General features: G+C 36.7%; 1 protein-coding gene across 1 annotated transcript in view; it reads right to left on the minus strand.

The window, feature by feature from the left end:
* TOP6BL (TOP6B like initiator of meiotic double strand breaks) overlaps positions 1-15,377 on the minus strand; it is a 126,418-nt gene that overhangs the window by 4,289 nt on the left and 106,752 nt on the right. The window lies entirely within an intron of this gene.

Consider the following 15,377-nt stretch of genomic DNA (forward strand, 5'->3'; position numbering starts at 1 on the left):
TACGATCAGAACCCAATACTCTTAACCTCTTGTTTTCTTTCGAGAATACGTATGTATAAAAATAGATATCCTCTTCATGAATCATAAAAAATTTTGTGCTTCAAAGAACACCAACAAAAAAATGAACAGATAATCCACAGAATAGGAGAAAAATTTTGGAAATCATATATATGATAAAGGACTTGTAGTCAGAATATATAAAAAAAAAACTCTTACAAGAGATCTGAGCTTTTATGCACCTGACTTTTTCCAGTGGGCAGTTCAAAGGGAAGGAATCTAGTCACAGAAGGAGGACAGTTAAACTGAAATTATGACTAGTCAGTATTTTTATTACTTTGAAGACCAAAGTTTGTTTGATCCTTGTTCTGATACCTGCTTCCTGATAATGGATATGGCGCATATTGATGTATCTCAGCATCCACTGCAGCATTTAATTTTTGCTCATACCACTTATTCAAACAATTGTGAGGGGTGTAAAAGAAAGAAAAAATGCTGTACTTAATAAACACAAGTGACAGTGTGGGAAATAAATACTTTCCTACAAGAAAACCAACTCTTACAGCTCAACAATAAAAAGACAAATAACCCAATTAAGAAATGGACAAATGATTTAACCTGACATTTCTCCAGAGAAGATGTACAAATGGCCAGTTAGCACATGAAAAGATGCTCATCATAATCAGCCATCAGTGAAAAGCAAATCAAAACCATGAGTTATCACTCCACACCCACAAAGATGGCTATAATAATATTATTAATAAAAAGAGACAATTACAAATGGTGAGGATGTTAGAGACATTAGAATCCTCATACATTGCTAGTAGGAATGTAAAATGGTTCAGATACTTTGGAAAACAGTTTGGAAGTTCTTCAGAAAGTTAAAAATAAAGTTATTATCTGACTCAACATTGCCACTCCTAGGTATATGCCCAAGACAATTAAAAATATATGTCCATGCAAAAACTTGCACACAAATATTCATAGAATTATTACTCACGTAGCCCAAAGGCAGAAACAACCCAAATGTATATCAGTTGATAAATGGATAACAAGTGTGGTGTATCCATACAATGGAATAATCTTCAGCTATAAAAAGGAATGAAATATTGACTGATTCATGCTGCAACACGGATGAATATTGTGAAGAAAATGCTAAGTGAAAGAAGGCAGACACAAAAGACCATCTATTATATGAGTCCTTTATATAAAGTGTCCAGAATAGGTAAATTCAGAGAGACAGAAAATAGTGAATAAGGGGAAGTAAAAATGGGAAGTGACTTGCTAATGACTATGGTTTCTTTTTTGGGTTGATGAAAATGTTTTGGAATTTTAGCACAGTTGTGATGGTTGCACGACACAGTGAACATACTAAAAAAACCACTGAATTGTTCACTTTAAAAGGTGAGCTTTGGCTCAATAAAATAGATACTCTATCATTTATTGTTTATTAAAACAAGTTTCACTTTTTAAGTTATTACATTCCAAGGAACACAGAAGGGGCAAAGATACTCCCAAAGGTGTGAAGAAAAAAACAGCATTAAGAAAATTTCCAATTTTTTTTTATTTGAGAGAAAACATATTCTTTTCCTTCACTCTAAACTAGAAAACCTTACGTATATTGGTTCTGTACAAATGTTTTGTGTCTCTTGTCAAAATTTTTCATTATGAATGTGATCATATCAACTTTCCATAGCTTTGCTCTGTGCTGTTTAGAATTGATTTATTTTAAATTTTTAATTTTTTTTAAATACCAATAAGCAAACAAACGCAAACATAAAAAAAAAAAAACCTTATGTAATAAACAGATCTTTTTCTGGTCGTGAAATTGGTCTTATCTAGGAAATGCCCCGTGGTAGGCTTGCACAGCCTTCCTTCACCATTGGTCCCCCAGCCAAGAGAGCCCTGTCTTTGGGATGCATCTTTTTAGATTTAATCCTCTGTGGGTATTTAATTCTAGTCTACTTTCCTGGGAAACAGGGCCTTTTTTTTTAGAAACCTGCCTCCCTCTCATTCTGGGTTTGAATTCTCAGTCCCTCCCCACATCTGTGTCACAAAGCCTTAGAGTCCCATCTTGCCTACTACTTCCTGGACCATCTTCCTTCCACTCCAAAACACCTTCCTTCCACTCCAGAACTTTCCCTGAATATATTTCATAATACTCTAAATACATACTCCCTCGTTTCTTCCATTTCACCCTAAATTACATAATATAATAGTTATGTATGTATTTATTCTATATTATTCAAGAAGTAAATCATCCTATCTTTCCTGTTCAGAAATAGAAATTGGGTGACTGGCAGAGAGGTAGGAGAGGATAATCTGTCATTCTTGATCTTGTAGTTTTCAGCTGAAGCCACTGGGTGCCACTCTTGTGTCACTAGGTCAGTTTTCACTAACGGCCATCACTGCAGGGAAACAGTGATGATCAATAGTGGAGAAATGGGTTCTACTGGCCACCTGATCACTTGTCTTCCCTGGTTTGTGACCCAGTCCTATGCGATAGTAATGTTCCTAGACCTCAGAGCCAGGAGACCTCAATATAAACCCTAGCCTTGTCATTTATTGGCTGTATGATTGGGCAAATCATGAAAGTTCTCTAAATCAGTTTCCTCTTCTGTAAAAATGGGAAATCTATGACCTGTGTCATGGGATCTCTGTGGAAATTAAAGTGGAAAGTTTGACCCAGATTAGGGATTCACTAAATGTTCCTTCCTTCCAAGACCTAAGACTACAGATTAAGACGTAGTCGCCTGCCAAATTAATTGGGTTATGAATGGCCCCAGGCTAGGAGCCATCACTTTAGCAACAGAATGGGCAAAGGAGGTCAGGTCGTTTCTATTTGCGATCTCACTGGGTTATCAGAGAGGCCCAAGTTAAAAGACTCCTATAGGATGAAACTCTCCTAAAACTTGAGGAGCGTCTCTCTCATATATCCTGGGTCCCATGAAAATAGCATATACCCTATCCTGAACTTGTCCCTAGGAAGCTGAAGATATGGGTGGTTATTAGCCTTTATTAACTCAAGTCATGGGCAGCAGTTTTCCAAGTTGGAGGAAAACCAGAAATAATTTTTTCAGTGAACCAGGTGAAACAAGCAGCAGACAGATCCTAAGAAGATGCTTCCTGGAAGGTATATACAGCCGTGAAAACAGCTGTGGTGAAAGGAGCATGCTGCAGGGGTTTCGCTGCTGCCCTGTGCCTTTCCAGCCACAAAGAAGAGGAGGATGGGCAAATCCACGAGATGTCCTGATCTTTGGGTGCTTGGGCACCTAAAGTTCCCCAGCCAATCAGGCAGGTGGAGGTGAAGGTAGGGAGAGAAGATGGAGAGGAGGTTCTATTCTCTCAGAAACAGTATCCCTAATCTTTTTTTTTTTAAATTGTGGTAAAATATACATAATATGAAAATAATTTTAACCGAAATAAGTAGACAATTTTTTGACATTAAGTATTTTGACAATACTGTGTAACTTCTACCTCTACTTCCAGGCTATTTGCATCATCCTAAACTAAAGTCATATTCATTTAGCAATAATTCCCCTTTCCCCACCCCCTACCCCTGGTCACCACTATTCTGCTTTCTATCTCTCTGAATTTGCTTATTCTAAGTATTTCATATCATAGGAATCATACAATATTTGTCCTTCTGTGTCTGGCTTATTTCGCTTAACATGATGTCTTCAAGGTTCATCCATAGTATAGCATGAACCAGCGCTTCAGTTTTTTTATGGTTGAATAATATTCCATTATGTGAATATAATTCCATTGTATGACTATATCACATTTTGTTTCTCCATGCATCTGTTGATGGATACTTGGGTTGCTTCCACCTCTTGGCTATTGTGAATAAAACTGTGATAAACTGACCACAAATATCTGTCTGAGTCTCTGCTTTAAATTATTTGGGGTATATACTTAGGAGTGGACCAGATCTTTTTAAAATAACAACTTTATTGAGGCATACTTGACATACAACAAACTGCACATATATAAAAGTATAACTTGATAAGTTTTGACATATACGTATATATCTATGAAACCATCACCACATTAAGATAAAGAACTTGTCCATCACCTTCAAGTTTCCTCCTGTTCTTTGTAATCTCTCCATCCCACCCACCCCAAATAACTACTGGTCTACTATCGACAACTATAAACTAGTTTGAATTAGAGATGTAAACAATATGTATTTTTATCTCAGCATTTTTTTCACTCAGCATAATTATTTGGAGATTCATCCATATTGCTGCATCTATCACTAGTTTATTCCTTTTATTAATGTTGAGTAGCATTCCGTTGCACAGGGGAACTGTAATTTGTTTATTCCTTTACCTGCTAACATTGAGTTGTTTCCCGTTTGGGGATATTACAAATAAATCTGTCATGAATATTCATGTACAAGTCTTAGTACGGACCATAGGTTTTCGTTTCTCCTAGGTAAATACTTAGGGGTGGAATGACTGGGTCATGTGATAGACGTATATTTAACTTTTTAAGAAACTGCTTTTCAAAGTTTTTGTATCATTTTTCACTCACAAATAGGGTATGAGAGTTCCAGTCCCACCAAATCCCTGTCAGCACTTGGTATGGTCAGTTATTTTAATTTTAGCCATAGTAGTGGGTATGAAGTGGTATCACTGTGGTTTTGATTTACGTTTACCTAATGACTAATGATGTTGAATGTATTTTCATGGCTTATTTACCATCTGTATACCTTTTTTGGTGAAGTGTGTCTTCAAGTCTTTTGCCTATTTGTAATTGGGTCATTTGTTATCTTACTGGGTTTTGAGAATTCTTTATATATTCAGGATTATATAATCAGATATGTGATTTGTAAATATTTTTCCCAAGGCTGAGGCTTGTGTTTTTATTCTTTTAAGAGAGTCTTTTAAAGACAAGTTTCTTAATTTTTATGAAGCCCAATAGTTTTCTTGTATGGACTGCACTTTTAGTATCATGTCTAAAAATCTTTGCCTGACTCCAAGGTTAAAAGAGTTCTTTTCCTGTTTTGTTCTAAAAGTTTTTTAGTTATAAGTTTTACATTTAGGTCTATGATCCATTTTGCATTCATTTTTGTATGTGTTGTGAAGTATGGATTGAAGTTCATTTAATTGTAAATGAATATCCAATTATTGCAGTCCCTTTTGTTGAAAGATTATCTTTTATTCATTAAACTGACCTTGCCCCTTTGTAGAAAATCAATTGACCATATATGTGCTGGGTCTATTTTTGAACTCTAATCTGTTCCATTAATCTTTCTTAATGCCAATACCATATGGTCTTATGAAGCCTTTATAATATGGCTTCAAATTAGGTTGGATAAGTCTCCAACTTTGTTCCTCTTTTTCAAAGTTGTTTTGGCTCTTCTACAGACTACATTTTCATATGAATGTCAGAATTGGCTTCTCAAGAAATGTCTATTAACAAAAATCTGCTGGGATTTTGACGGGAATTGCTTTAAATCTAGAGATTAATTTAGGGAGAAGTGACATGTTAATACTATGGGGTCTTCCAATTTATGAATAGGATGTATCTCTCCAATTTGTTAGGTCTTCTCTCAGCAACATTCTTTAGTCCTGCATACTGTTGTCAGATTTATCCCAAAGTGTTTTCTATATTTTGCTGCTACTGTAAGAGTTTTTTTTTTAACTTCCAGTAGTTTGTTATTAGAATATAGCAATATAAATTTTTTTTTGTATATTGAACTTACATGCTACAACTGTGGTAAATTAGCATTGGTTCTAGTAACTATTTTTGTTAATCCTATAGGATTTTCTGCATAGATGATGTCATCAGTGAATAAAAATAATTTTATTTCTTCCTTTCCCATCTGGATGCCTTTCATTTCTTTTTGTGTGTATGTCTCATTGCACTGTTATAACCTCTAGTAGAATATGGGAAAGAAATAGTGGGAACAGACATTCTTGCCTTGTTCTTAATGAGAAAGACTAAATTAGGGTTTAGTCTTTTACCATTTATATGATGCTAACTGTAGTTTTTGTTTGTTTGTTTGTTTGTTGTTTTTTTGGTAGATACCCTTTACCAAAGGTATCTGGAGTTTGAGGAAGTTCTTTTCTATTTCTATTTTGCGAACAGTTTTTATTAGGAATGGGTGTTAGGTTTTGTCAAATTCTTTTTATGAATTTATTGAGAAAATATATGCTTTTTCTTTTTCAGTCTGTTAATACAGTGAATTACATTAATTTTTTAATGTTAAACCAACTCTGTATTTCTACGATAAACCTGATTTCATCACAACATATCTGTTGTGATACCATTGGATACCATTGGATTTGACTAGCTAATTTTGTTTAAAATTTTTGCATTTATGTTCATGACGGACATTGGTATATAGTTTTCTTGTAATGTCTTTCTGTAGTTTTGGTATTAAAGTATTGCTGATCTCATAGAATGTGTTGGATGCTTTTCCTCTTCATTTTTTTTGAAGAGTTTTGTATAAAATTTATGATAATTCTTCCTTAAATATTTGGTAAACTCACAGTGAAGCCATCTAGACCTGAAGTTTTCTTTCTGGTAAGTTTTTTTATTGTTGTTGTTGTTTCACCATTGTTTACTTGTCTCTTTTTTATATATAATTCACATAGCATAAAATCCACCATTTTAAAGTGTACCATTCAGTGTTTTTTAGTATATTTCCTATATTGTGCAACCATCCTCACCATCTAACTCCTTCACCCTCTAAGAAACCCCATACCCATTAGCAGTCACTCTCCAATTCCCCTCCCTCAAGCCTCTGACAACAAACTAATCTACCTTCTATCTCTATGGATTTGCCTATTCTGGACATATCACAAAAAAGAAATCATATAATATATGGCATTTTGTGCCTGGCTTTACCACTGTTTTTTTAATAATTACTTTTATTTTTTTAAATAAAAGAAAAAAAACACCAAACGCAAACATTCCTATTTTGATCATTCCTTTCTACATATATAATCAGTAATTCACAATATCATCACATAGTTGCATATTCATCATCATAATCATTTCTTGGAACATTTGCATCTATTCAGAAAAATAAATAAAACGAAAACAGAACAAAAAATTATACATGCCATACCCCATACCCCTCACTTTCATTTATCACTAGCATTTCAAACTAAATTTATTTTAACATTTGTTCCCCCATTATTTATTTTAATTCCATATGTTCTACTCGTCTGTTGACAAGGTAGATAAAAGGAGCATCAGACACAAGGTTTTCACAATCACACAGTCACATTGTGAAAGCTTTATCATTATACAATCATCTTCAAGAACATGGCTACTGGAACACAGCTCTGCATTTTCAGGCAGTTCCCTCCAGCCTCTCCATTACATCTTGAATAACAAGGTGACATCTACTTAATGCGTAAGAATAACCTCCAGGATAACTTCTCAACTCTGTTTGGAATCTCTCAGCCATTGACACTCCGTCTCATTTCACTCTTCCCCCTTTTGGTCGAGAAGGTTTTCTCAATCCCTTGATGCTGAGTCTCAGCTCATTCTAGGGGTTTTCTCAATCCCTTGATGCTGAGTCCCAGCTCATTCTAGGATTTCTGTCCCACGTTGCCAGGGAGGTCAACACCCCTGGGAGTCATGTCCCATGCAGATAGGAGGAAGGTGGTGAGTCTGTTTGTTGTGTTGGCTGGAGAGAGAGGCCACATCTGAGCAACAAAAGAGGCTCTCTTGGGGGTGACTCTTAGGCCTAATTTTAAGTAGGCTTGACCTATCCTTTGTGGGGTTAAGTTTCATATGAACAAACCCCAAGACTGGAGGCTCGGTCTATAGCTTTTGTTATCCACACTGCTTGTGAGAATATCAAGAATTCAACTGGGGAAGTTGAATTTCTCCCAGTTCTCACCATTCCCTGAAGGGGACTTTGCAAATACTTTTCCAGTCACTGATCAAATCACTCTGGGATTCATCGAGGCATCACTCTGGGCCAACCAACAAAATCTCATGTCCTACCCAAGGTTCCAAGTACTTATGGTGTTCAATCAAGCTATCTACATAAATTGTATTAGGAAATGCATTAGTCAAAATATAATTTTTGTACCAAATAAACATTTTTTTTGCTTTAGTCTCACACATAAGGTGAAATTTTAAAATATTAATTACCATCTATTTTCAGCACCCTGCAGTAATGACATTCCTTTGTTCTTCCTCATGCACAGACATTTTAAAAATTTGTACATTCAGTCACTATTATTATACACTCTAGGCATTCCTAGATTATACCATCTCAATCTTTATCATCTATCTTCCTTTCTGATTTCATTTGTGCCCCCAGCCCTCCTCCCTCTATCATTCTCACATACAGCTTCATTCAGTGTTTTAACATAATTGTATTACAGTTAGGTAATATTGTGCTGTCCATTTCTGAGTTTTTACATTCAGTCCTGTTGCACAATCTGTATCCCTTCAGCTCCCATTACCCAATATCTTACCCTATTTCTATCTCCTGATGGTCTCTGTTACCAATGAAATTCTCCAAGTTTATTCACTAATGTCAGTTCATATCAGTGAGACCATACAGTATTTGTCCTTTTTTTTCTGCCTAATTTCACTCAGCATAACGTTCTCAAGGTCCATCCATGTTGTTACATACTTCATAACTTTATTCTGTCTTAAAGCTGCATAATATTCCATCGTATGTATATACCACAGTTAGTTTAGCCACTCGTCTGTTGATGGACATTTTGGCTGTTTCCATCTCTTTGCAATGGTAAATAATGCTGCTATAAACATTGGTGTGCAAATGTCCGTGTGTGTCTTTGCCCTTAAGTCCTTTGAGTAGATACCCAGCAATGGTATTGCTGAGTCGTATGGCAATTCTATATCCAGCTTTTTGAGGAACCGCCAAACTGCCTTCCACAGTGGTTGCACCATTTGACATTCCCACCAACAGTGGATAAGTGCTCCTCTTTCTAGGCATCCTCTCCAGCACTTGTAATTTTCTGTTTTGTTGATAATGGCCATTCTGGTGGGTGTGAGATGACATCTCATTGTGGTTTTGATTTGTATTTCTCTAATGGCCAGGGACATTGAGCAGCTCTTCATGTGCCTTTTGGCCATTTGTATTTCCTCTTCTGAGAGGTGTCTGTTCAAGTCTTTTTCCCATTTTGTAATTGGGTTGGCTGTCTTTTTGTTGTTGAGTTGGACAATCTCTTTATAAATTCTGGATACTAGACCTTTATCTGATATGTCGTTTCCAAACATTGTCTCCCATTGTGTAGGCTGTCTTTCTACTTTCTTGATGAAGTTCTTTGATGCACAAAAGTGTTTAATTTTGAGGAGCTCCCATTTATTTATTTCCTTCTTCAGTGCTCTTGCTTTAGGTTTAAGGTCCATAAAACCGCCTCCAATTGTAAGTTTCATAAGATATCTCCCTACATTTTCCTCTAACTGTTTTATGGTCTTAGACCTAATGTTTAGATCTTTGATCCATTTTGAGTTAACTTTTGTTTAGGGTGTGAGATACAGGTCTTCTTTCATTCTTTTGCATATGGATATCCAGTTCTCTAGGCACCATTTATTGAAGAAACTGTTCTGTCCCAGGTGAGTTGGCTTGACTGCCTTATCAAAGATCAAATGTCCATAGATGAGAGGGTCTATATCTGAGCACTCTATTCAATTCCACTGGTCGATATATCTATCTTTATGCCAATACCATGCTGTTTTGACCACTGTGGCTTCATAATATGCCTTAAAGTTAGGCAGCACGAGACCTCCAGTTTCGTTTTTTTTCCTCAAGATGTTTTGAGCAATTCGGGGCACCCTGTCCTTCCAGATAAATTTGCTTATTGGTTTTTCTATTTCTGAAAAATAAGTTGTTGGGATTTTGATTGGTATTGCATTGAATCTGTAGATCAATTTAGGTAGGATTGACATCTTAACTATATTTAGTCTTCCAATCCATGAACAGGGTATGCCCTTCCATCTATTTAGGTCTTCTGTGATTTCTTTTAGCAGTTTTTTGTAGTTTTCTTTATAAAGGTTTTTTGTCTCTTTAGTTAAATTTATTCCTAGGTATTTTATTCTTTTAGTTGCAATTGTAAATGGGATTCATTTCTTGATTTCCCCCTCAGCTTGTTCATTACTAGTGTATAGAAATGCTACAGATTTTTGAATGTTGATCTTGTAACCTGCTACTTTGCTGTACTCATTTATTAGCTCTAGTAATTTTGTTGTGGATTTTTCCGGGTTTTCGACGTATAGTATCATATCGTCTGCAAACAGTGATAGTTTTACTTCTTCCTTTCCAATTTTGATGCCTTGTATTTCTTTTTCTTGTCTAATTGCTCTGGCTAGAACCTCCAACACAATGTTGAATAATAGTGGTGATAATGGACATCCTTGTCTTGTTCCTGATCTTAGGGGGAAAGTTTTCAATTTTTCCCCATTGAGGATGATATTAGCTGTGGGTTTTTCATATATTCCCTCTATCATTTTAAGGAAGTTCCCTTGTATTCCTATCTTTTGAAGTGTTTTCAGCAGGAAAGGATGTTGAATCTTGTCACATGCCTTCTCTGCATCAATTGAGATGATCATGTGATTTTTCTGCTTTGATTTGTTGGTATGGTGTATTACATTAATTGATTTTCTTATGTTGAACCATCCTTGCATACCTGGGATGAATCCTACTTGGTCATGATGTATAATTCTTTTAATGTGTTGTTGGATACGATTTGCTAGAATTTTATTGAGGACTTTTGCATCTATATTCATTAGAGAGATTGGTCTGTAGTTTTCTTTTTTGGTAATATCTTTGCCTGGTTTTGGTATGAGGGTGATGTTGGCTTCATAGAATGAATTAGGTAGTTTTCCCTCCACTTCGATTTTTTTGAAGAGTTTGAGGAGAGTTGGTTCTAATTCTTTCTGGAATGTTTGATAGAATTCACATGTGAAGCCGTCTGGTCCTGGACTTTTCTTTTTAGGAAGCTTTTGAATGACTGATTCAATTTCTTTACTTGTGATTGGTTTGTTGAGGTCATCTATTTCTTCTTGAATCAAAGTTGGTTGTTCATGTTTTTCCAGGAACCCGTCCATTTCATCTAAATTGTTGTATTTATTAGTGTAAAGTTGTTCATAGTATCCTGTTATTACCTCCTTTATTTCTGTGAGGTCAGTAGTTATGTCTCCTCTTCCATTTCTGGTCTTATTTATTTGCATCCTCTCTCTTCTTCTTTTTGTCAATCTTGCTAAGGGCCCATCAATCTTATTGATTTTCTCATAGAACCAACTTCTGGTTTTATTGATTTTCTCTATTGTTTTCATGTTTTCAATTTCATTTATTTCTGCTCTAATCTTTGTTATTTCTTTCCTTTTGCTTGCTTTGGGATTAGTTTGCTGTTCTTTCTCCAGTTCTTCCAAGTGGACAGTTAATTCCTGAATTTTTGCCTTTTCTTCTTTTCTGATATAGGCATTTAGGGCAATAAATTTCCCTCTTAGCACTGCCTTTGCTGTGTCCCATAAGTTTTGATATGTTGTGTTTTCGTTTTCATTCGCCTCAAGGTATTTACTAATTTCTCTAGCAATTTCTTCTTTGACCCACTCGTTGTTTAAGAGTGTGTTGTTGAGCATCCACGTATTTGTGAATTTTCTGGCACTCCGCCTATTATTGATTTCCAACTTCATTCCTTTATGATCCGAGAAAGTGTTGTGTATGATTTCAATCTTTTTAAATTTGTTAAGACTTGCTTTGTGACGCAGCATATGGTCTATCTTTGAGAATGATCCATGAGCACTTGAGAAAAAGGTGTATCCTGCTGTTGTGGGATGTAATGTCCTATAAATGTCTGTTAAGTCTAACTCATTTATAGTAATATTCAGATTCTCTATTTCTTTATTGATCCTCTGTCTAGATGTTCTGTCCATTGCATGAGAGTGGTGAATTGAAGTCTCCAACTATTATGGTATATGTGTCTATTTCCTTTTTCAGTGTTTGCAGTGTATTCCTCACGTATTTTGGGGCATTCTGGTTCGGTGCATAAATATTTATGATTGTTATGTCTTCTTGTTTAATTGTTCCTTTTATTAGTAGATAGTGTCCTTCTTTGTCTCTTTTAACTGTTTTACATTTGAAGTCTAATTTGTTGGATATTAGTATAGCTACTCCTGCTCTTTTCTGGTTGTTATTTGCATGAAATATCTTTTCCCAACCTTTCACTTTCAACCTATGTTTATCTTTGGGTCTAAGATGTGTTTCTTGTAGACAGCATATAGAAGGATCCTGTTTTTTAATCCATTCTGCCAGTCTATGTCTTTTGATTGGGGAATTCATTCCATTAACATTTAGTGTTATTACTGTTTGGATAATATTTTCCTCTAACATTTTGCCTTTTGTATTACATATATCATATCTGACTTTCCTTCTTTCTACACTCTTCTCCATACCTCTTTCTTCTGTCTTTTCGTATCTGACTCTAGTGCTCCCTTTAGTATTTCTTGCAGAGCTGGTCTCTTGGTCACAAATTCTCTCAGTGACGTTTTGTCTGAGAATGTTTTAATTTCTCCCTCATTTTTGAAGGACAATTTTGCTGGATATAGGAGTCTTGGTTGGCAGTTTTTCTCTTTTAGTAATTTAAATATATCATCCCACTGTCTTCTAGCTTCCATGGTTTCTGCTGAGAAATCTACACATAGTCTTATTGGGTTTCCCTTGTATGTGATGGATTGTTTTTCTCTTGCTGCTTTCAAGATCCTCTCTTTCTCTTTGACCTCTAACATTCTAACTAGTAAGTGTCTTGGAGAATGCCTATTTGGGTCTATTCTCTTTGGGGTGCGCTGCACTTCTTGGATCTGTAATTTTAGGTCTTTCATAAGAGTTGGGAAATTTTCAGTGATAATTTGTTCCATTAGTTTTTCTCCTCCTTTTCCCTTCTCTTCTCCTTCTGGGACACCCACAACACATATATTTGTACGGTTCATATTGTCCTTCAGTTCTCTGATCCCCTGTTCAAATTTTTCCATTCTTTTCCCTATAGTTTCTGTTTCTTTTTGGAATTCAGATGTTTCATCCTCCAAATCACTAATTCTATCTTCTGTCTCTTTAAATCTATCATTGTAGGTATCCATTGTTTTTTCCATCTTTTCTACTTTATCCTTCACTTCCATAAGTTCTGTGATTTGTTTTTTCAGTTTTTCTATTTCTTCTTTTTGTTCAGCCCATGTCTTCTTCATGTCCTCCCTCAATTTATCGATTTCGTTTTTGAAGAGGTTTTCCATTTCTGTTCATATATTCAGCATTAGTTGTCTCAGCTCCTGTATCTCATTTGAACTATTGGTTTGCTCCTTTGACTGGGCCATATTTTCAATTTTCTGAGCATGATCCATTATCTTCTGCTGGCGTCTGGGCATTTAGTCAGATTTGCCTGGGTGTTGGACCCCACAGGTTTAAAGATTTTTCTGTGAAATCTCTGGGTTCTGTTTTTCTTATCCTGCCCAGTAGGTGGTGCTCGTGGCACACATTTGTCTGCGGGTCCCACCAGTAAAAGGTGCTATGGGTCCTTTAACTTTGGAAAACTCTCGCCGTGGGCGAGGTTCGCCAGCCGAAGCAGCTTGGAAGAGTGCCAGCCAGCCCAGGGATCCGAACGCGGGGAGAGTCGCCGGCCGCACAGCCTGGGAAAGTGCCCGTCCGAATCTCCTAGTCGGCCCGGGGCACCAAGCGTGGCGGGAGGGCGCCAGCCGCCACGGCCCGGGAGAGTGCACCGTTCCCAGACGGACCGGGAAGTCACGTGTCTGGAAGGGACCCCGGTCACCGTTCTCCGCGGCCTGGGGATCTCCAATCCAATTCTCCCAGTTGGTCCAGGGGGCCGCACGTGGGGGGGTCGCCAGCCGCCGCGGCTTGAGGGGACCGCCTGTCCACTTCTCCCAGCTGGCCCGGGAAGAGGAAGCAAGGGACTCCGGCCGCTTGCCGTCCCGGCCCGGGGAAGCCCGCGCCCCTCGGCGATCTCACTGGAGCGGTTTCTCCCAGCCAGTCAGCCCTTCCAGGATGGGGTACGCTGTCTTTTTGATCTCTGTCGTGGGTCCGGGAGCTGTTCTGTATCGTTTCTACTCCCCTAGTAGCTGTTCTGGAGGAGGACCTAAGATCCGCACGTCTTACTAAGCCCAGTCACCTATTCTTCTGAGGAGGAGAGGAAGTTCGCTAGCGGGAGGGCCAGTACAGATTTTTGAGTGTTGATCTTGTAACCTGCCACTTTGCTGTACTCATTTGTTAGCTCTAGTAGTTTTGATGTGGATTTTTCAGGGTTTTCGACATATAGTATCATATCATCTGCAAACAGTGATAGTTTTACTTCTTCCTTTCCAATTTTGATGCCTTGTATTTCTTTTTCTTGTCTAATTGCTCTGACTAGAACTTCCAACACAATGTTGAATAACAGTGGTGATAGTTTACCACTGTTTTTAACCAATTACAATGTGTCTTGATGAAATTTTCCTCATATTTCTTGGAGTTGGTTGAAATTCTTCCTAAATTTTATTAAGCTTGGAGACTTTTCAGCCAAATATTTTTTCCTGTTATCCCCCTTTCCTTTGTCCTTCAGATTCTCCAGTTAGTCATATACTAGGCTATCTGAAATTGTATCATAGTTCACTGATACTTTGTTTTCTTTTAACATTTTTTTCTTTGTGTTTCATTTTGGATAGTTTCTGTTGTCATCTCTTTTTCCTTAAATGTTTAGTCTACCATCAATCCCATCTAGTGTAATAGTCACCTCAAGCATTAAGCTCTCATCTTTAAAAGTTTGTTTTGGGTCTTTTATTATAAAATCTTCCACATCTTTATTTAAAAGGTCCAATCTTGCCCCTGGCTTCTTGAACATACAGAAAACAGTTATAATAAATATTTTAATGTCTTTGTCTACTAATTCTATCTGCTGTCTCAGTTCTGGATCAGTTTTGATTGGCTGAACTGACTGATTGATTTTTATCCACATTATGGGTTATATTTACTTGCTTCTTAGCATGCCTGTTAATTTCTTTTATTGGACAAGTTGTAGGTATACAGAAAAATCATGCAAATACCTGTTAATTTTTTACTGGATGCCAATCATTGTGAATTTTGCCTTGGTGGGTTTTGGGTATTTTTGTATTCCTTTATTGTTGAACTTTGTTCTGTGATGCCAATGAGTTACTTGGGAACAGTTTCTTGTGAACTTTGTTCTGCTTTTAGGATTTGTTAGGTAGGACCAGCAAAACGTTTTGTGTAGATTTAATTTTTACCCACTCCTTAGACAGGACACATCTTATTATTTTACCTGATATTCTGCAAGTTATGAGGTTTTCCTGGTTGATGGAAATAGGCATTATTTCTGGCACAGTTTAACTCTGGATATTGTTCACTTTAATCCTTTTGGATGCTTTTTCCCCTGGAT

Source organism: Tamandua tetradactyla, chromosome 9 (assembly GCF_023851605.1).
Source record: "Tamandua tetradactyla isolate mTamTet1 chromosome 9, mTamTet1.pri, whole genome shotgun sequence".
In the NCBI taxonomy this organism is placed as follows: domain Eukaryota; kingdom Metazoa; phylum Chordata; class Mammalia; order Pilosa; family Myrmecophagidae; genus Tamandua; species Tamandua tetradactyla.